Source organism: Magnolia sinica, chromosome 6 (genome assembly GCF_029962835.1).
Source record: "Magnolia sinica isolate HGM2019 chromosome 6, MsV1, whole genome shotgun sequence".
NCBI classification, from domain to species: Eukaryota; Viridiplantae; Streptophyta; class Magnoliopsida; order Magnoliales; family Magnoliaceae; genus Magnolia; species Magnolia sinica.
The window spans coordinates 104,661,680-104,675,179 of NC_080578.1; positions in this window are offsets into that span (position 1 = coordinate 104,661,680).

The following is a 13,500-nucleotide window of genomic DNA, read 5'->3' on the forward strand; positions in this document are numbered from 1 at the left end:
GCTCAGACTATCTAGGTCGAATTGATTGCCAGTGGTTGGGGCATGCTCGTCTGCAATTGGTCTGGCATGATCCAAGCATTGACAGGGTTAGCAGTGCTCAGCTCGTCTGTCCTGCTTGAGTCCAAATGACCAATCGAAATAGTACTGTTGAGCCAAGCTTTATCTAGTAACTCATGATGGCATTAATTGATGCACCACGATCATAGAGTAACCGACGACATTAATACACGCGTAGTTCTTACTTAATGAAAGAGATCGTGCCGAAAATGACGGACACATTCACTCCAATCAAATGGCATAAATAAGAGACTTATCTATGGAAACATATATGTAAGATTTCTCATCCAAAACCTATTTACACTACCCAAACCTACATTTCTAATCTGCATCACAAGGTCTCTTGCTCTATAGCCAGAGTATGCTTTCTTGTCCTCCTGTGCACACTTACGGGATCCAGGACAAGTGCCTGGAGCTCAATGGGGTGAGCCAGATTTCTACGTCAACACGCTGCATGGTGGGGTCAGGAATCGTAGAGGATATAAGTCAGTTGACTGAAATAGGTCGTTGGTGTCGGCCACCTGACGGTGATTAGAAGAAGCGACTGGCATCACGAGCGATTTGGACCTGGATCTGGTACAAACTCCTCTCCAGTCAATCGACGGAAGCGGATTGGCTGGTGTACCACACACCAGCGATATAGCCAGTGTGGTTACGTGTCATGCGAAGACGAGCGCTCACGCTCCACGAGCTCCCCGTTGTACGAACGGCTCAAAGGAGAACAAAGTCACATGGCCCCACAATAACGTATTTATCATATCCACACCGTTCATCCAATTTTCGAGGCCATTTTAGAGCTTAATTCAACAATTCGATTTCAAGAATGTTGGAATATTTGGTTGAATTAAATAGACTATTAAAAATCGAGAACCAAAAAAGAAAATAAATTTTGAGAAAGAAGAACTTATTGAATTGAGTCGGGGAGGTGAGTCACTCGGCTTGAAATCGAATTGCTCCCCTTGGACGGCGTCCCAAGTGCAACAGTTTCCAGAGCAATCGACCTCCAGGATACAACGACTATGACCGGTCCCAGTGGTCTATGCACGGGCTCGAACCACTTGCGGTTTAATCAAAGTGCTGAGTTGACTCGCGATGAACTCAGTAGAAAATGCTTAAACCGAATATCAGAGGGCGTTTTATAAGAGAAGAATTTTTCGTATTTTAAAATTGGAATCGGTAGTCTTTATATAGACTCAAGTGGTGCATAAGCACCCTTTACAAAAGGTTAGGTCCGTTGGGTTTAAACCCACAGGTGTGGCCAACCGAAAGGGATCTCTCTGGTTTAAAACGAAAAGGCGCAAGTGCGAGTACACTCCCGCACATACTGATCCTGCGAGTACCCATACACACACCCACGCGAGTATACACACACCGCACCCGCACCGCACCCGCGCACAGCCCAGCCCAGCCCGTCGCGCGTCGCGTCGCGCACGGACACGGACTCGGACTCGGACTCGGACTCGGACTCGGCTTGGCTCGGGCACGGCACGGCTCGGCTCGGCTCGGCCGACTGCGCGTGTGGTCAATGGCATAGATTAGAGCTATTGGCATAGCCCCCCCACAGGAACAAATTCACATGCCCCCTAAAAGGGGCTCAAGCCCTAGGCAAAAAAATTATCTTATATACAAGATAGTTTACTATGTTAAATTCGATGTGGGATAAAATCCACAACTCAAAAGTACTACAACTTTTTAAAATTGGAGGAAAATTATCGAAAATTTAAAAATTCAAATTTTAATGCTATTTTAAAACAAAATACAACAATCCCTCACATGTTTTAAAATAAACCCTTTCGGATTAAAGCGTAATAGTTGTGCAATGGTGCCGGTGTCACCATAGACTTGAACCAACATTAGAGTAAGCAAGACAGGTCTACAGGAATCAGGTGACACCATAGTCTTGAACCTGAATCCTTTTAATGTAGATTGCAAGTACATGCTACTCATACAACTCTTCCTCTACAAGTGATTCTGCGGTTTGGTGCGTTTCGACCATATACAAATACCTGAATTTCATGAGTGTTGTAGAGAATTCGCCTAAATTCTTATATGAAGTGGCCTCCACCTCCGCACCCATATAGGTAAATTTCATCAAGTGTATGCAGCAACTGTATACACCACCAAATATATGGCTATGGATTCATTAAGAGTTCTAACAACTCATCCTTCTGCGTTGCTGCTCGCACTGTACACCATAGAAGGGGCTCATACAACTCAGTGCAATCGTCTACCTCGTGTCTTGTTGTTTACCCATTGAACCTATCTCATGGGATCTCCACTTGTATAGGTTGGGTTGCCGACACTGGCAGCTCATATATTAGGCTCAGCCCCATTCCCTTCGATGTATCATTGACTAACCTTTTAGATAGTCCTTTGGTCAGAGGATCTGCTAAATTCTTTTCTGACCTCATATAGTCAACAGATATGACTCTATCACGCAACATATGTTTCACTATGTTGTGTCTGAGTCTAATATGCCTGCTCTTTCCATTATATATTTTACTCTTTGCTTTCGCTATAGCTGCTTGACAGTCACAATGAATAGATACGGCCGATACATAGCATTAAAATTTGAATTTTCAAATTTTCGGTAATTTTCCTCCAATTTTGAAAAGTTGTAGTATTTTTGAATTGTGGGTTTTGTCCCACATCAGACTTGACAAAGTAAATCCTCTTGTATATTAGATAGGCTTTTTGCCTTGGACTTAAGCCCCATTTAGGGGGCATGTGAATTTGGTCTTGTGGGGGCTATACCAATAGCTATAATTTATGCCATTGACCACACACGTGCACACGTCGAGTCGAGTCCGAGTCGAGTCCGAGTCTGTGTCCATGTGCGCGACGCGACGCGACGCGACGCGACGCGACGCGAGGCGACGGGACGGGACGGGAAGGGAGTGCGGGTGCGGTGTGTGTATACTCGCGTGGGTGTGTATATGGGTACTCGCGGGACTTTATGTGGGGTACTCGCACTTGCGCCTTTCGTTTTAAACCAGAGAGAGGTTTTGGTTCGTTGTGTTTAAACCCAACGGACTTAAACCTTTGTAAAGGGTGCTTATGCACCACTTGAGTCTATATAAAGACTACCGATTCCAATTTTAAAATACGAAAAAAATTCTTCTCTTATAAAACGCTCTCGGATATTCGGTTTTAAGCATTTTCCTACTTAGTTCATCAACACTTTCGGATTAAATTGCAAGTGGTTCGAGGTTCACAACTGCTGGGACCGGTCATAGTCGTTGTATCTGGAGGTCGATTGCTCTGGAAACTTGCCTTGGGACGCTGTGCAAGGGGAGCAAATTCGATTTCAAGCCGAGTGCCTCCCTCGACTCATTCAATAAGTTCTTCTTTCTCAAAATTATTTTCCTTTTTTGGTTCTCGATTTTTTATAGTCTATTTAATTCAACTAAATATTCCAACAATCTTGAAATCGAAAATTGTTGAATTACATAGACTATGGCTACAGTAACAGTAAATGCTTCTACTGAGTTAGCCAAAATCGAACCGTTCGCTGGACAATCATTTAAACGGTGGAAACAGAAACTGATGTTCGCTCTGACCACCCTGAAAGTTTCATACATTTTATCTGAATCATTTACTATAGATCCAGCAAATCAAACTGAAGTAACAGATGAAAATAATTGTAAAAATTATATTCTAAACTCTTTATCCAACGAACTATATGACGTGTATGTTTCTTACGTGTCTGCTAAAAACATATGGACTGCTTTAGAAAAGAAATACATATTAGAAGATGCAAGCGCTAAGAAACATGCAATTGCTAATTTCCTTCATTATGAAATGACAGACGATATACCTGTCACAAATCAGATTCATGATTTTCAAAGTCTAGTTCATGAACTATCGACAGAAGGAATTAAGTTGGATGAAGTGTTTCTGTCAGGAGCACTAATAGAAAAGTTACCGCCCTCCTGGAAAGAATATAAGAATAGAATGAAACATAAAAAGAACGGTATTTCTTTGGAAACCACTATCGTACACATACGAATAGAGGAGGCCAATAGAATCAGGGACCAAAAAGAAAATAAAAATGAGATAGATTCAAAGGCGAATCTTGTGGAATCAAGTCGGGCAAATAATAAGAAAAAGGGCAACTGTCATAACTGTGGCAAACCTGGACATTATGCAAATGAATGCAGGCTCAAAAAGAAGAATACAAACAATCAATTCAAGAAAAAGGGAAACTGCTACAACTGTGGAAAGCCTGGGCATCATGTCAAAACCTGCAGGCTTAAGAAAAACAAAGATAAGCCGCAGGCTAATCTTACAGAAACAGGCAATGAGTCTGACATGATAGTAGCTGTGGTGTCAGAAGTCTTCCTTGTAAACAACTTGGAGTGGGTACTAGACACTGGTGCAACTAGGCACGTATGCAAGGATCGTAGCATGTTTACCTCCTATCAAGTATCAGGAGATGATGAACAGGTGTTCATGGGTAATGCTAGAACGTCTCCAGTTGTAGGGAAAGGGAAAGTACTTCTGAAACTCACTTCTGGAAAGACTCTGATGTTGAATGATGTCCTACATGTGCCCGACATTAGAAGAAACTTGGTCTCTGGTTCACTCCTCAATAAGGCTGGTATTAAGTTAGTATTTGATTCAGATAAGCTTGTAATGACTAAGAATGGAACCTTTGTTGGTAAGGGGTACTGTAGCGATGGTTTATTCATTATAAATGTATCCAATGATAATAATAAGAAGACATTCAGTTCTGTTTATATCGTTGAACCTTTTTATCTATGGCATAGTAGATTAGGTCATGTGAATATAGCATCTTTAAAGAAAATGAAAAGATTAGGTTTATTACCTAATATATCTAATGAAGAATTTAACAAATGTGAAACATGTGTCGAATCAAAATTCATTAGAAAACCCTTTAAACAAATAGAAAGATCATCTGTTCTAGTATTAATATGAAGTGACTTAGGTGATTTTAGAAATCACATATATAAAGGCAGTAAAAGGTATTATGTAACGTTTGTAAATGATTACTCTAGATACAATAAAGTATACCTACTAAGAAACAAAGATGAAGCTTCAGATGTTTTTTCTAAATACAAAATTAAAGTTAAAAATCAGTTAAATATAAAAATTAAAAGACTTAGAACAGATAGAGGAGGTGAATATGAATCTTCTCAATTTAGAGAATTATGTGAAAAGAATGGAATAGTTCACGAAACTACAGCTCCTTATACACCAAAACAGAATGGAATAACAGAACGTAAGAATAGAACTTTAAAAGAAATGATGAATGCTATGTTAAATAGTTCAGGCTTACCCTCAAATATGTGGGGAGAAGCAATTCTATCTGCCTGTTATATTCTAAATAGAATTCCTTCTAAATCTTTTGAACAAACACCATATGAACTTTGGAAGAATCATGTTCCTAGTTACAAATATATTAAAGTGTGGGGGTGTCTTGCTAAAGTAGGATTACCTGAAACTAAGAAAAGAAAGTTAGGTCCTAAAACAACCGACTGTGTATTTATAGGTTACGCACAAAATAGTGCGGCCTATAGATTTTTAGTTTTAAAAACTAAGGATAATATTCTAGATCCTAATACAATTATAGAAGCTCGGGATGCAGAGTTCTTTGAGAATGTATTCCCTATGAAATTTAAATCTATAGGAATAGAGGAAGTCAAAGAATCAGATATTGCGTCTACTAGTAAAAATGCATACGAGAAAGTAGTAGAAGAGATACAACCAAGAAAAAGTACTAGGGTTAGAAGAGAAACTAACCTAGGAGATGGTTTTTCACTTTCTTAGTAGAAGATGATCCTACAACTTATATAGAAGTAATTAACTCTCCAGATGCAACTTTTTGGAAGGAAGCAATAAATGATGAGTTAGAATCTATTATATCTAATAACACATGGAAAATTGTAGACCTACCACCTGGAAATAAACCAATAGGTTGTAAATGGGTGTTTAGAAAGAAACTAAAATCAAATGGGACTATTGATAAGTTTAAGGCTAGGTTGGTAGCGAAAGGCTTTAAACAAAAAGAAGGAATAGATTACTTTGATACTTACTCTCCTGTAACTAGAATTACAACTATCAGGGTCTTAATAGCGATAGCCTCCATATATAAACTGGTGGTACATCAGATGGACGTAAAGACAGCTTTCCTAAATGGAGACTTAGAAGAAGAAATATATATGGAACAACCGGAGGGTTATAAGATATCAGGAAAAGAAAATAAAGTATGTAGACTAATTAAATCATTATATGGTTTAAAACAGGCTCCTAAACAATGGCATGAAAAATTTGATGGTGTTTTAAAATCAAATGGTTATCATATAAATGATGTAAATAGATGTGTATATAGTAAAATTTCTAAAATTGATTATGTTATTATATGCCTTTATGTTGATGACATACTTATTTTTGGAACAAATATTAAATTAGTCAATACAACTAAGAATTTCTTGTCATCTAAGTTTGACATGAAAGACTTAGGATATGCTAGTGTAATCTTAGGTATTGAAGTAACTAGGAAAAATGGTGTTATTATATTATTACAATCTCATTACATTGAGAAGATATTGATAAAGTTTAACCATTTTGACTGTTTACCTATCAGTACTCCTTATGATTATAGTGTGATTCTCATGAAGAATACAGAAAATAGTGTCTCTATTGGAGTATTCCAGAATAATTGGTAGCCTCATGTATCTAACAAACTGCACTAAACCAGACATAGCTTTTGCAGTAGGAAGGCTAAGTAGATATACACATATCCCTGAAAAAGAGCATTGGAATGCTTTGTCTAGGATTTTGAAATACCTAAAAGGCAATATAGCCTATGGTTTACATTATAATATTTTTCTGCTGTATTAGAAGGATACAGTGATGCTAACTGGATTAGTGATTTAGATGAGACAAAATTCACGAGTAGATATGTTTTCACTTTGGGTGGAGGAGCAGTCTCTTGGAAGTCTACCAAACAGACATGTATCACTCGGTCTATTATGAAATCCGAGTTTATTACCTTAGAAAAGGCTGGATCAGAAGTCGAGTGACTTAAAAATCTTATAGCTGATATACCATTGTGGCCAAAGCCTGTATCGGCCGTGTCTATTCATTGTGATTGTCAAGTAGCTATAGTGAAAGCAAAGAGTAAAATATATAATGGAAAGAGCAGACATATTAGACTTAGACACAACATAGTGAAACACATGTTGCGTGATGGAGTCATATCTATTTAATGTGTGAGGTCAGAAAAGAATCTAGCAGATCCCTTGACTAAAGGACTATCTAAAAGATTAGTCAGTGATATATCGAAGGGAATGAGGCTGAGCCTAATATATGAGCTGCCAGTGTCGGCAACCCAACCTATACAAGTGGAGATCCCATGAGATAGGTTCAATAGGTAAACAACAAGACATGAGGTAGACGATTGCATTGAGTTGTATGAGCCCCTTCTATGATGTACAGTACGAGCAGCAACGCAGAAGGATGAGTTGTTAGAACTCTTAATGAATCCATAGCCATATATTTAGTGGTGTATACAGTTGTTGCATACATTTGATGGAATTCACCTATATGGGTGTGGAGGTGGAGGCCGCTTCCTATGAGAATCTAGGCGAATTCTCTAGAGCACTCATGAAATCCGGGTAATGGTATATGGCCGAAACGTACTGAACCGCAGAATCACTTGCAAAGGAAGAGTTGTGTGAGTAGCATGTACTTGCGATCTACATTAAAAGGATTCAGGTTCAAGACTATGGTGTCACCTGATTCCTGTAGACCTGTCTTGCTTACTCTAATGTCGGTTCAAGTCTATGGTGACACCGGTACCATTGCACAACTATTACGCTTTAATCCGAAAGGGTTTTATTTTAAAACATGTGGGGGATTGTTATATTTTGTTTTAAAATAGTATTAAAATTTGAATTTTCAAATTTTCGGTAATTTTCCTCCATTTTTGAAAAGTTGTAGTACTTTTGAGTTGGGGGTTTTGTCCCACATCGGATTTGACAAAGTTAACTATCTTGTATATAAGATAGTATTTTTGCTTAGGGCTTGAGCCCCTTTCAGGGGGCATGTGAATTTGGTCCTGTGGGGGGGCTATGTCAATAGCTCTAATCTATGTCATTGACCACACGCGGGCGCGCGCCGAGCCGAGCCGACCCGTGTCGTGCCGTGCCGAGCCGAGCCGAGCCGAGCCGAGTTCGAGTCTGAGTCCGTGTCCGCGTGCGCGACGCGACGGGACGGGACGGGACAGGCTGGGCTGGGCGTGGGCGCGGGTGCGGTGTGTGTATACTCGCGTGGGTGTGTGTATGGGTACTCGCAGGACTGTATGTGCGGGAGTGTACTCGCATTTGCGCCTTTTCGTTTTAAACCAGAGAGATGCGTCCCTTCCGGTTGGTTGCCTCTGTTGGGTTTAAACCCAACGGACCTAACCTTTTGAAAAGGGTGCTTATGCACCACTTCGGAGTCTATATAAAGACAACCGATTCCAGTTTTAAACATACGAAAATTCTTCTCTTATAAAACGCTCTCTGATATTCGGTTTTAAGTATTTTCTACTGAGTTCATCGCTGAGTCAACTCAGCACTTTCGGATTAAATTGCAAGTGGTTCGAGCCCGTGTACAGTGAGTGCACCGCTGGGACCGGGTCATAGTCGTTGTATCCTGGAGGTCGATTGCTCTGGAAACCTGTTGCACTTAGGATGTTGTTCAAAGGGAGCAAATTCGATTTCAAGCCGAGTGACTTAGTCACGCCTCGACTCAATTCAAGAAATCCTCTTTCTCAAAAATTTTATTTTCCTTTTTTGGTTCTCGATTTTTAATAGTCTATTTAATTCAACTAAATATTCCAACATACTTGAAGGTCTAAACAAGGTAGACTAAGAGATTTCTAAGCCACTCATCTTCTGATCCAGCCTTTTTTAAGGCAATAAACTCGGATTCCATAGTAGACCGAGCGATACATGTCTGCTTGGTAGACTTCCAAGAGACTGCTCCTCCACCTAAAGTGAAGACATATCCACTCGTGGACTTTGTCTCATCTGAATCACTAATCCAGTTAGCATCACTGTATCCTTCTAATACAGCAGGAAAACCATTATAATGTAAACCATAGGCTATACTGCCTTTTAGGTATCTCAAAATCCTAGACAAAGCATTCCAATGCTCTTTTCCAGGGTTATGTGTATATCTACTTAGCCTACTTACTGCAAAAGCAATGTCTGGTCTAGTGCAGTTTGTTAGATACATAAGGCTACCAATTATTAGAATACTCCAATTGAGACACACTATTTTTTCGTATTCTTCATGAGAGTCACACTATAATCATAAGGAGTCCTGACACAATCAAAATGGTTAAACTTTCTCAATATCTTCTCAATGTAATGAGATTGAGATAATATAATAACACCATTTTTTCTGGTTACTTCAATACCCAAGAGTACACTAGCCTCTCCTAAGTCTTTCATGTCAAACTTAGATGACAAGAATTTCTTAGTTGTATTAACTAATTTAATATTAGTTCCAAAAATAAGCATGTCATCAACATAAAGACATATAATAACATATTCATTTCCAGAACTTTTACTATATACACATTTATCTACATCATTTATATGATAACCATTTGATTTTAAAACACCATTAAAATTTTCATGCCATTGTTTAGGAGTCTGTTTTAAACCATATAATGATTTAATTAGTTTACATAATTTATTTTTTCTTTTCCTGATATCTTATAACCCTCAGATTGTTCCATATATATTTTTTCTTCTAAGTCTCCATTTAGGAAAGTTGTCTTAACGTCCATCTGGTGTACCACCAGTTTATATATGGAGGCTATCGCTATTAAGACCCTGATAGTTGTAATTCTAGTTACAGGAGAGTATGTATCAAAGTAATCTATTCCTTCTTTTTGTTTAAAGCCTTTCGCTACCAACCTAGCCTTAAACTTATCAATAGTCCCATCTGGTTTTAGTTTCTTTCTAAACACCCATTTACAACCTATTGGTTTATTTCCAGGTGGTAGGTCTACAATTTTCCAAGTGTTATTAGATATAATAGATTCTAACTCATCATTTATTGCTTCCTTCCAAAAGGTTGCATCTGGAGAGTTAATTGCTTCTATATAGGTTGTAGGATCATCTTCTACTAAGAAAGTGAAAAAATCATCTCCTAGGTTAGTTTCTCTTCTAACCCTAGTACTTTTTCTTGGTTGTATCTCTTCTACTACTTTCTCGTATGCATTTTTACTAGTAGATGCAATATCTGATTCATTGACTTTCTCTATTCCTATAGATTTAGATTTCATAGGGAATATGTTCTCAAAGAACTCTGCATCCCTAGCTTCTATAATTGTATTAGGATCTAGAATATTATCCTTAGTTTTTAAAACTAGAAACCTATAGGCCGCACTATTTTGTGCGTAACCTATAAATGCACAGTCAGTTGTTTTAGGACCTAACTTTCTTTTCTTAGTTTCAGGTAATCCTACTTTAGCAAGACACCCCCACACTTTAATATATTTGTAACTAGGAATATGATTCTTCCATAGTTCATATGGTGTTTGTTCAGAAGATTTAGAAGGAATCCTATTTAGAATATAACAAGCAGATAGAATTGCTTCTCCCCACATATTTGAGGGTAAGCCAGAACTATTTAACATAGCATTCATCATCTCTTTTAGAGTTCTATTCTTACGTTCTGCTATTCCATTCTGTTCTGGTGTATAAGGAGCTGTAGTTTCGTGAACTATTCCATTCTTTTTACATAATTCTCTAAATTGAGAAGATTCATATTCACCTCATCTATCTATTCTAAGTCTTTTAATTTTTATATTTAACTAATTTTCAACTTCAATTTTGTATTTAGAAAAAGCATCTAAAGCGTCATCTTTGTTCCTTAACAGATAAACTCTAGTGAACCTAGAGTAGTCATCTACAAAAGTTATGTAATATCTTTTTCCACCTCTAGACATGTGATTTCTAAAATCACATAAGTCATTATGTATCAACTCTAATAGAACAGATGATCTTTCTATTCGTTTAAAGGGTTTTCTAATGAATTTTGATTCTACACATGTTTCACATTTATCGAATCCTTCATTAGATATATTAGGTAATAAACCTAATCTTTTCATTTTCTTTAAAGATACTACATTCACATGACCTAATCTACTATGCCATAGATAAAAAGGTTTAACGATATAAACAGAACTGAATGTCTTCTTATTATTATCATTGGATACATTTATAATGAATAAACCATCGCTACAGTACCCCTTACCAACAAAGGTTCCATTCTTAGTCATTACAAGCTTATCTGAATCAAATACTAACTTAAAACCAGCCTTACTAAGGAGTGAACCAGAGACCACGTTTCTTCTAATGTCAGGCACATGTAGGACATCATTCAACATTAGAGTCTTTCCAAAAGTAAGTTTCATAAGTACTTTTCCTTTCCCTACAACTGGAGACGTGCTACCATTACCCATGAACACCCATTCATCATCTTCTGATACTTGGTAGGAGGTACACATGTTACGATCCTTGCACACGTGCCTAGTTGTACCAGTGTCTAGCATCCACTTCAAGTTGTTTAAAAGGAAGACTTCGACACCACAGCTACTATCATGTTAGACTCATTGCCTGTTTTCTGTAAGATTAGTCTGCGGCTTATCTTTATTTTTCTTAAGCCTGCAGGTTTTGACATGATGCTCAGGTTTTCCGCAATTGTAATAGTTTCCCTTTTTCTTGAATTGATTGTTTGTATTCTTCTTTTTGAGCTGCATTCATTTGCATAATGTCCAGGTTTGCCTGATTGGATTTGATTGCCCTTTTTCTTATTATTTGCGACTTGATTCCACAAGATTCGCCTTTGAATCTATCTCATTTTATTTTCTTTTTGGTCACTGATTCTATTGCCTCCTCGATTCGTATGTGTACGATAGTGGTTTCAAAGAAACACCGTTCTTTTTATGTTTCATTCTATTCTTATATTCTTTCCGGGAAGGTGGTAACTTTTCTATTAGCGCTCCTAATATAAACACTTCATCCAACTTAATTCCTTACGATAGTTCATGAACTAAACTTTGAAAATCATGAATTTGATTTGTGACAGTTATATCGTCTGTCATTTCATAATGAAGGAAATTAGCAATTGCATGTTTCTTAGCGCTGCATCTACTAATCTGTATTTCTTTTCCCAAGCAGTCCATATATCTTTAGCAGACACGTAAGAAGCATGCACGTCATATAGTTCGTTGGATAAAGAATTTAGAATATAATTTTTACAATTATTTTCATCTGTTACTTCAGTTTGATTTGCTGGATCTATAGTAAATGATTCAGATAAAATGTATGAAACTTTCAGGGTGGTCAGAGCGAACATCAGTTTCTGTTTCCACCGTTTAAATGATTGTCCAGCGAACGGTTCGATTTTGGCTAACTCAGTAGAAGCATTTACTGTTACTGTAGCCATAGTCTATGTAATTCAACAATTTCGATTTCAAGATTGTTGGAATATTTGGTTGAATTAAATAGACTATTAAAAATCGAGAACCAAAAAAGGAAAATAAATTTTGAGAAAGAAGAACTTATTGAATTGAGTCGAGGCGTGACTGAGTCACTCGGCTTGAAATCGAATTTGCTCCCCTTGGACAGCGTCCCAAGTGCAACAGGTTTCCAGAGCAATCGACCTCCAGGATACAACGACTATGACCCGGTCCCAGCGGTGCACTCACTGTACACGGGCTCGAACCACTTGCAGTTTAATCCGAAAGTGCTGAGTTGACTCAGCGATGAACTCAGTAGAAAATGCTTAAAACCGAATATCAGAGAGCGTTTTCTAAGAGAAGAATTTTTTTCGTATTTTAAAACTAGAATCGGTAGTCTTTATATAGACTCCGAAGTGGTGCATAAGCACCCTTTACAAAAGGTTAGGTCCGTTGGGTTTAAACTCAACAGGTGCGACCAACCGGAAGGGACGCATCTCTGGTTTAAAACGAAAAGGCGCAAGTGCGAGTACACTCCCGCACATACTGATCCTGCGAGTACCCATACACATACCCACGCAGTATACACACACCGCACTTTGCACACGCGCCAGCCCGTCCGCGGCCCGTCCGTCCGTCCGTCGCGCAGCGCGCACGGACTCGGACTCGGACTCGGACTCGGCTCGGCCCGCGTGGTCAATGGCATATATTAGAGTTATTGGCATAGCCCCACTCCCAAAGTCACATGCCCCCTGAAAGGGGCTCAAGCCCTAGGCAAAAAGACTATCTTATAAACAAGATAGTTTACTTTTTCAAATCCGATGTGGGACAAAACCCACAACACAAAAGTACTACAACTTTTCAAAATTGGAAGGAAATTATTGAAAATTTGAAAATTCAAATTTTAATGCTATTTTAAAACAAAATACAACATCATCTGGCACATAAGTAGTTCA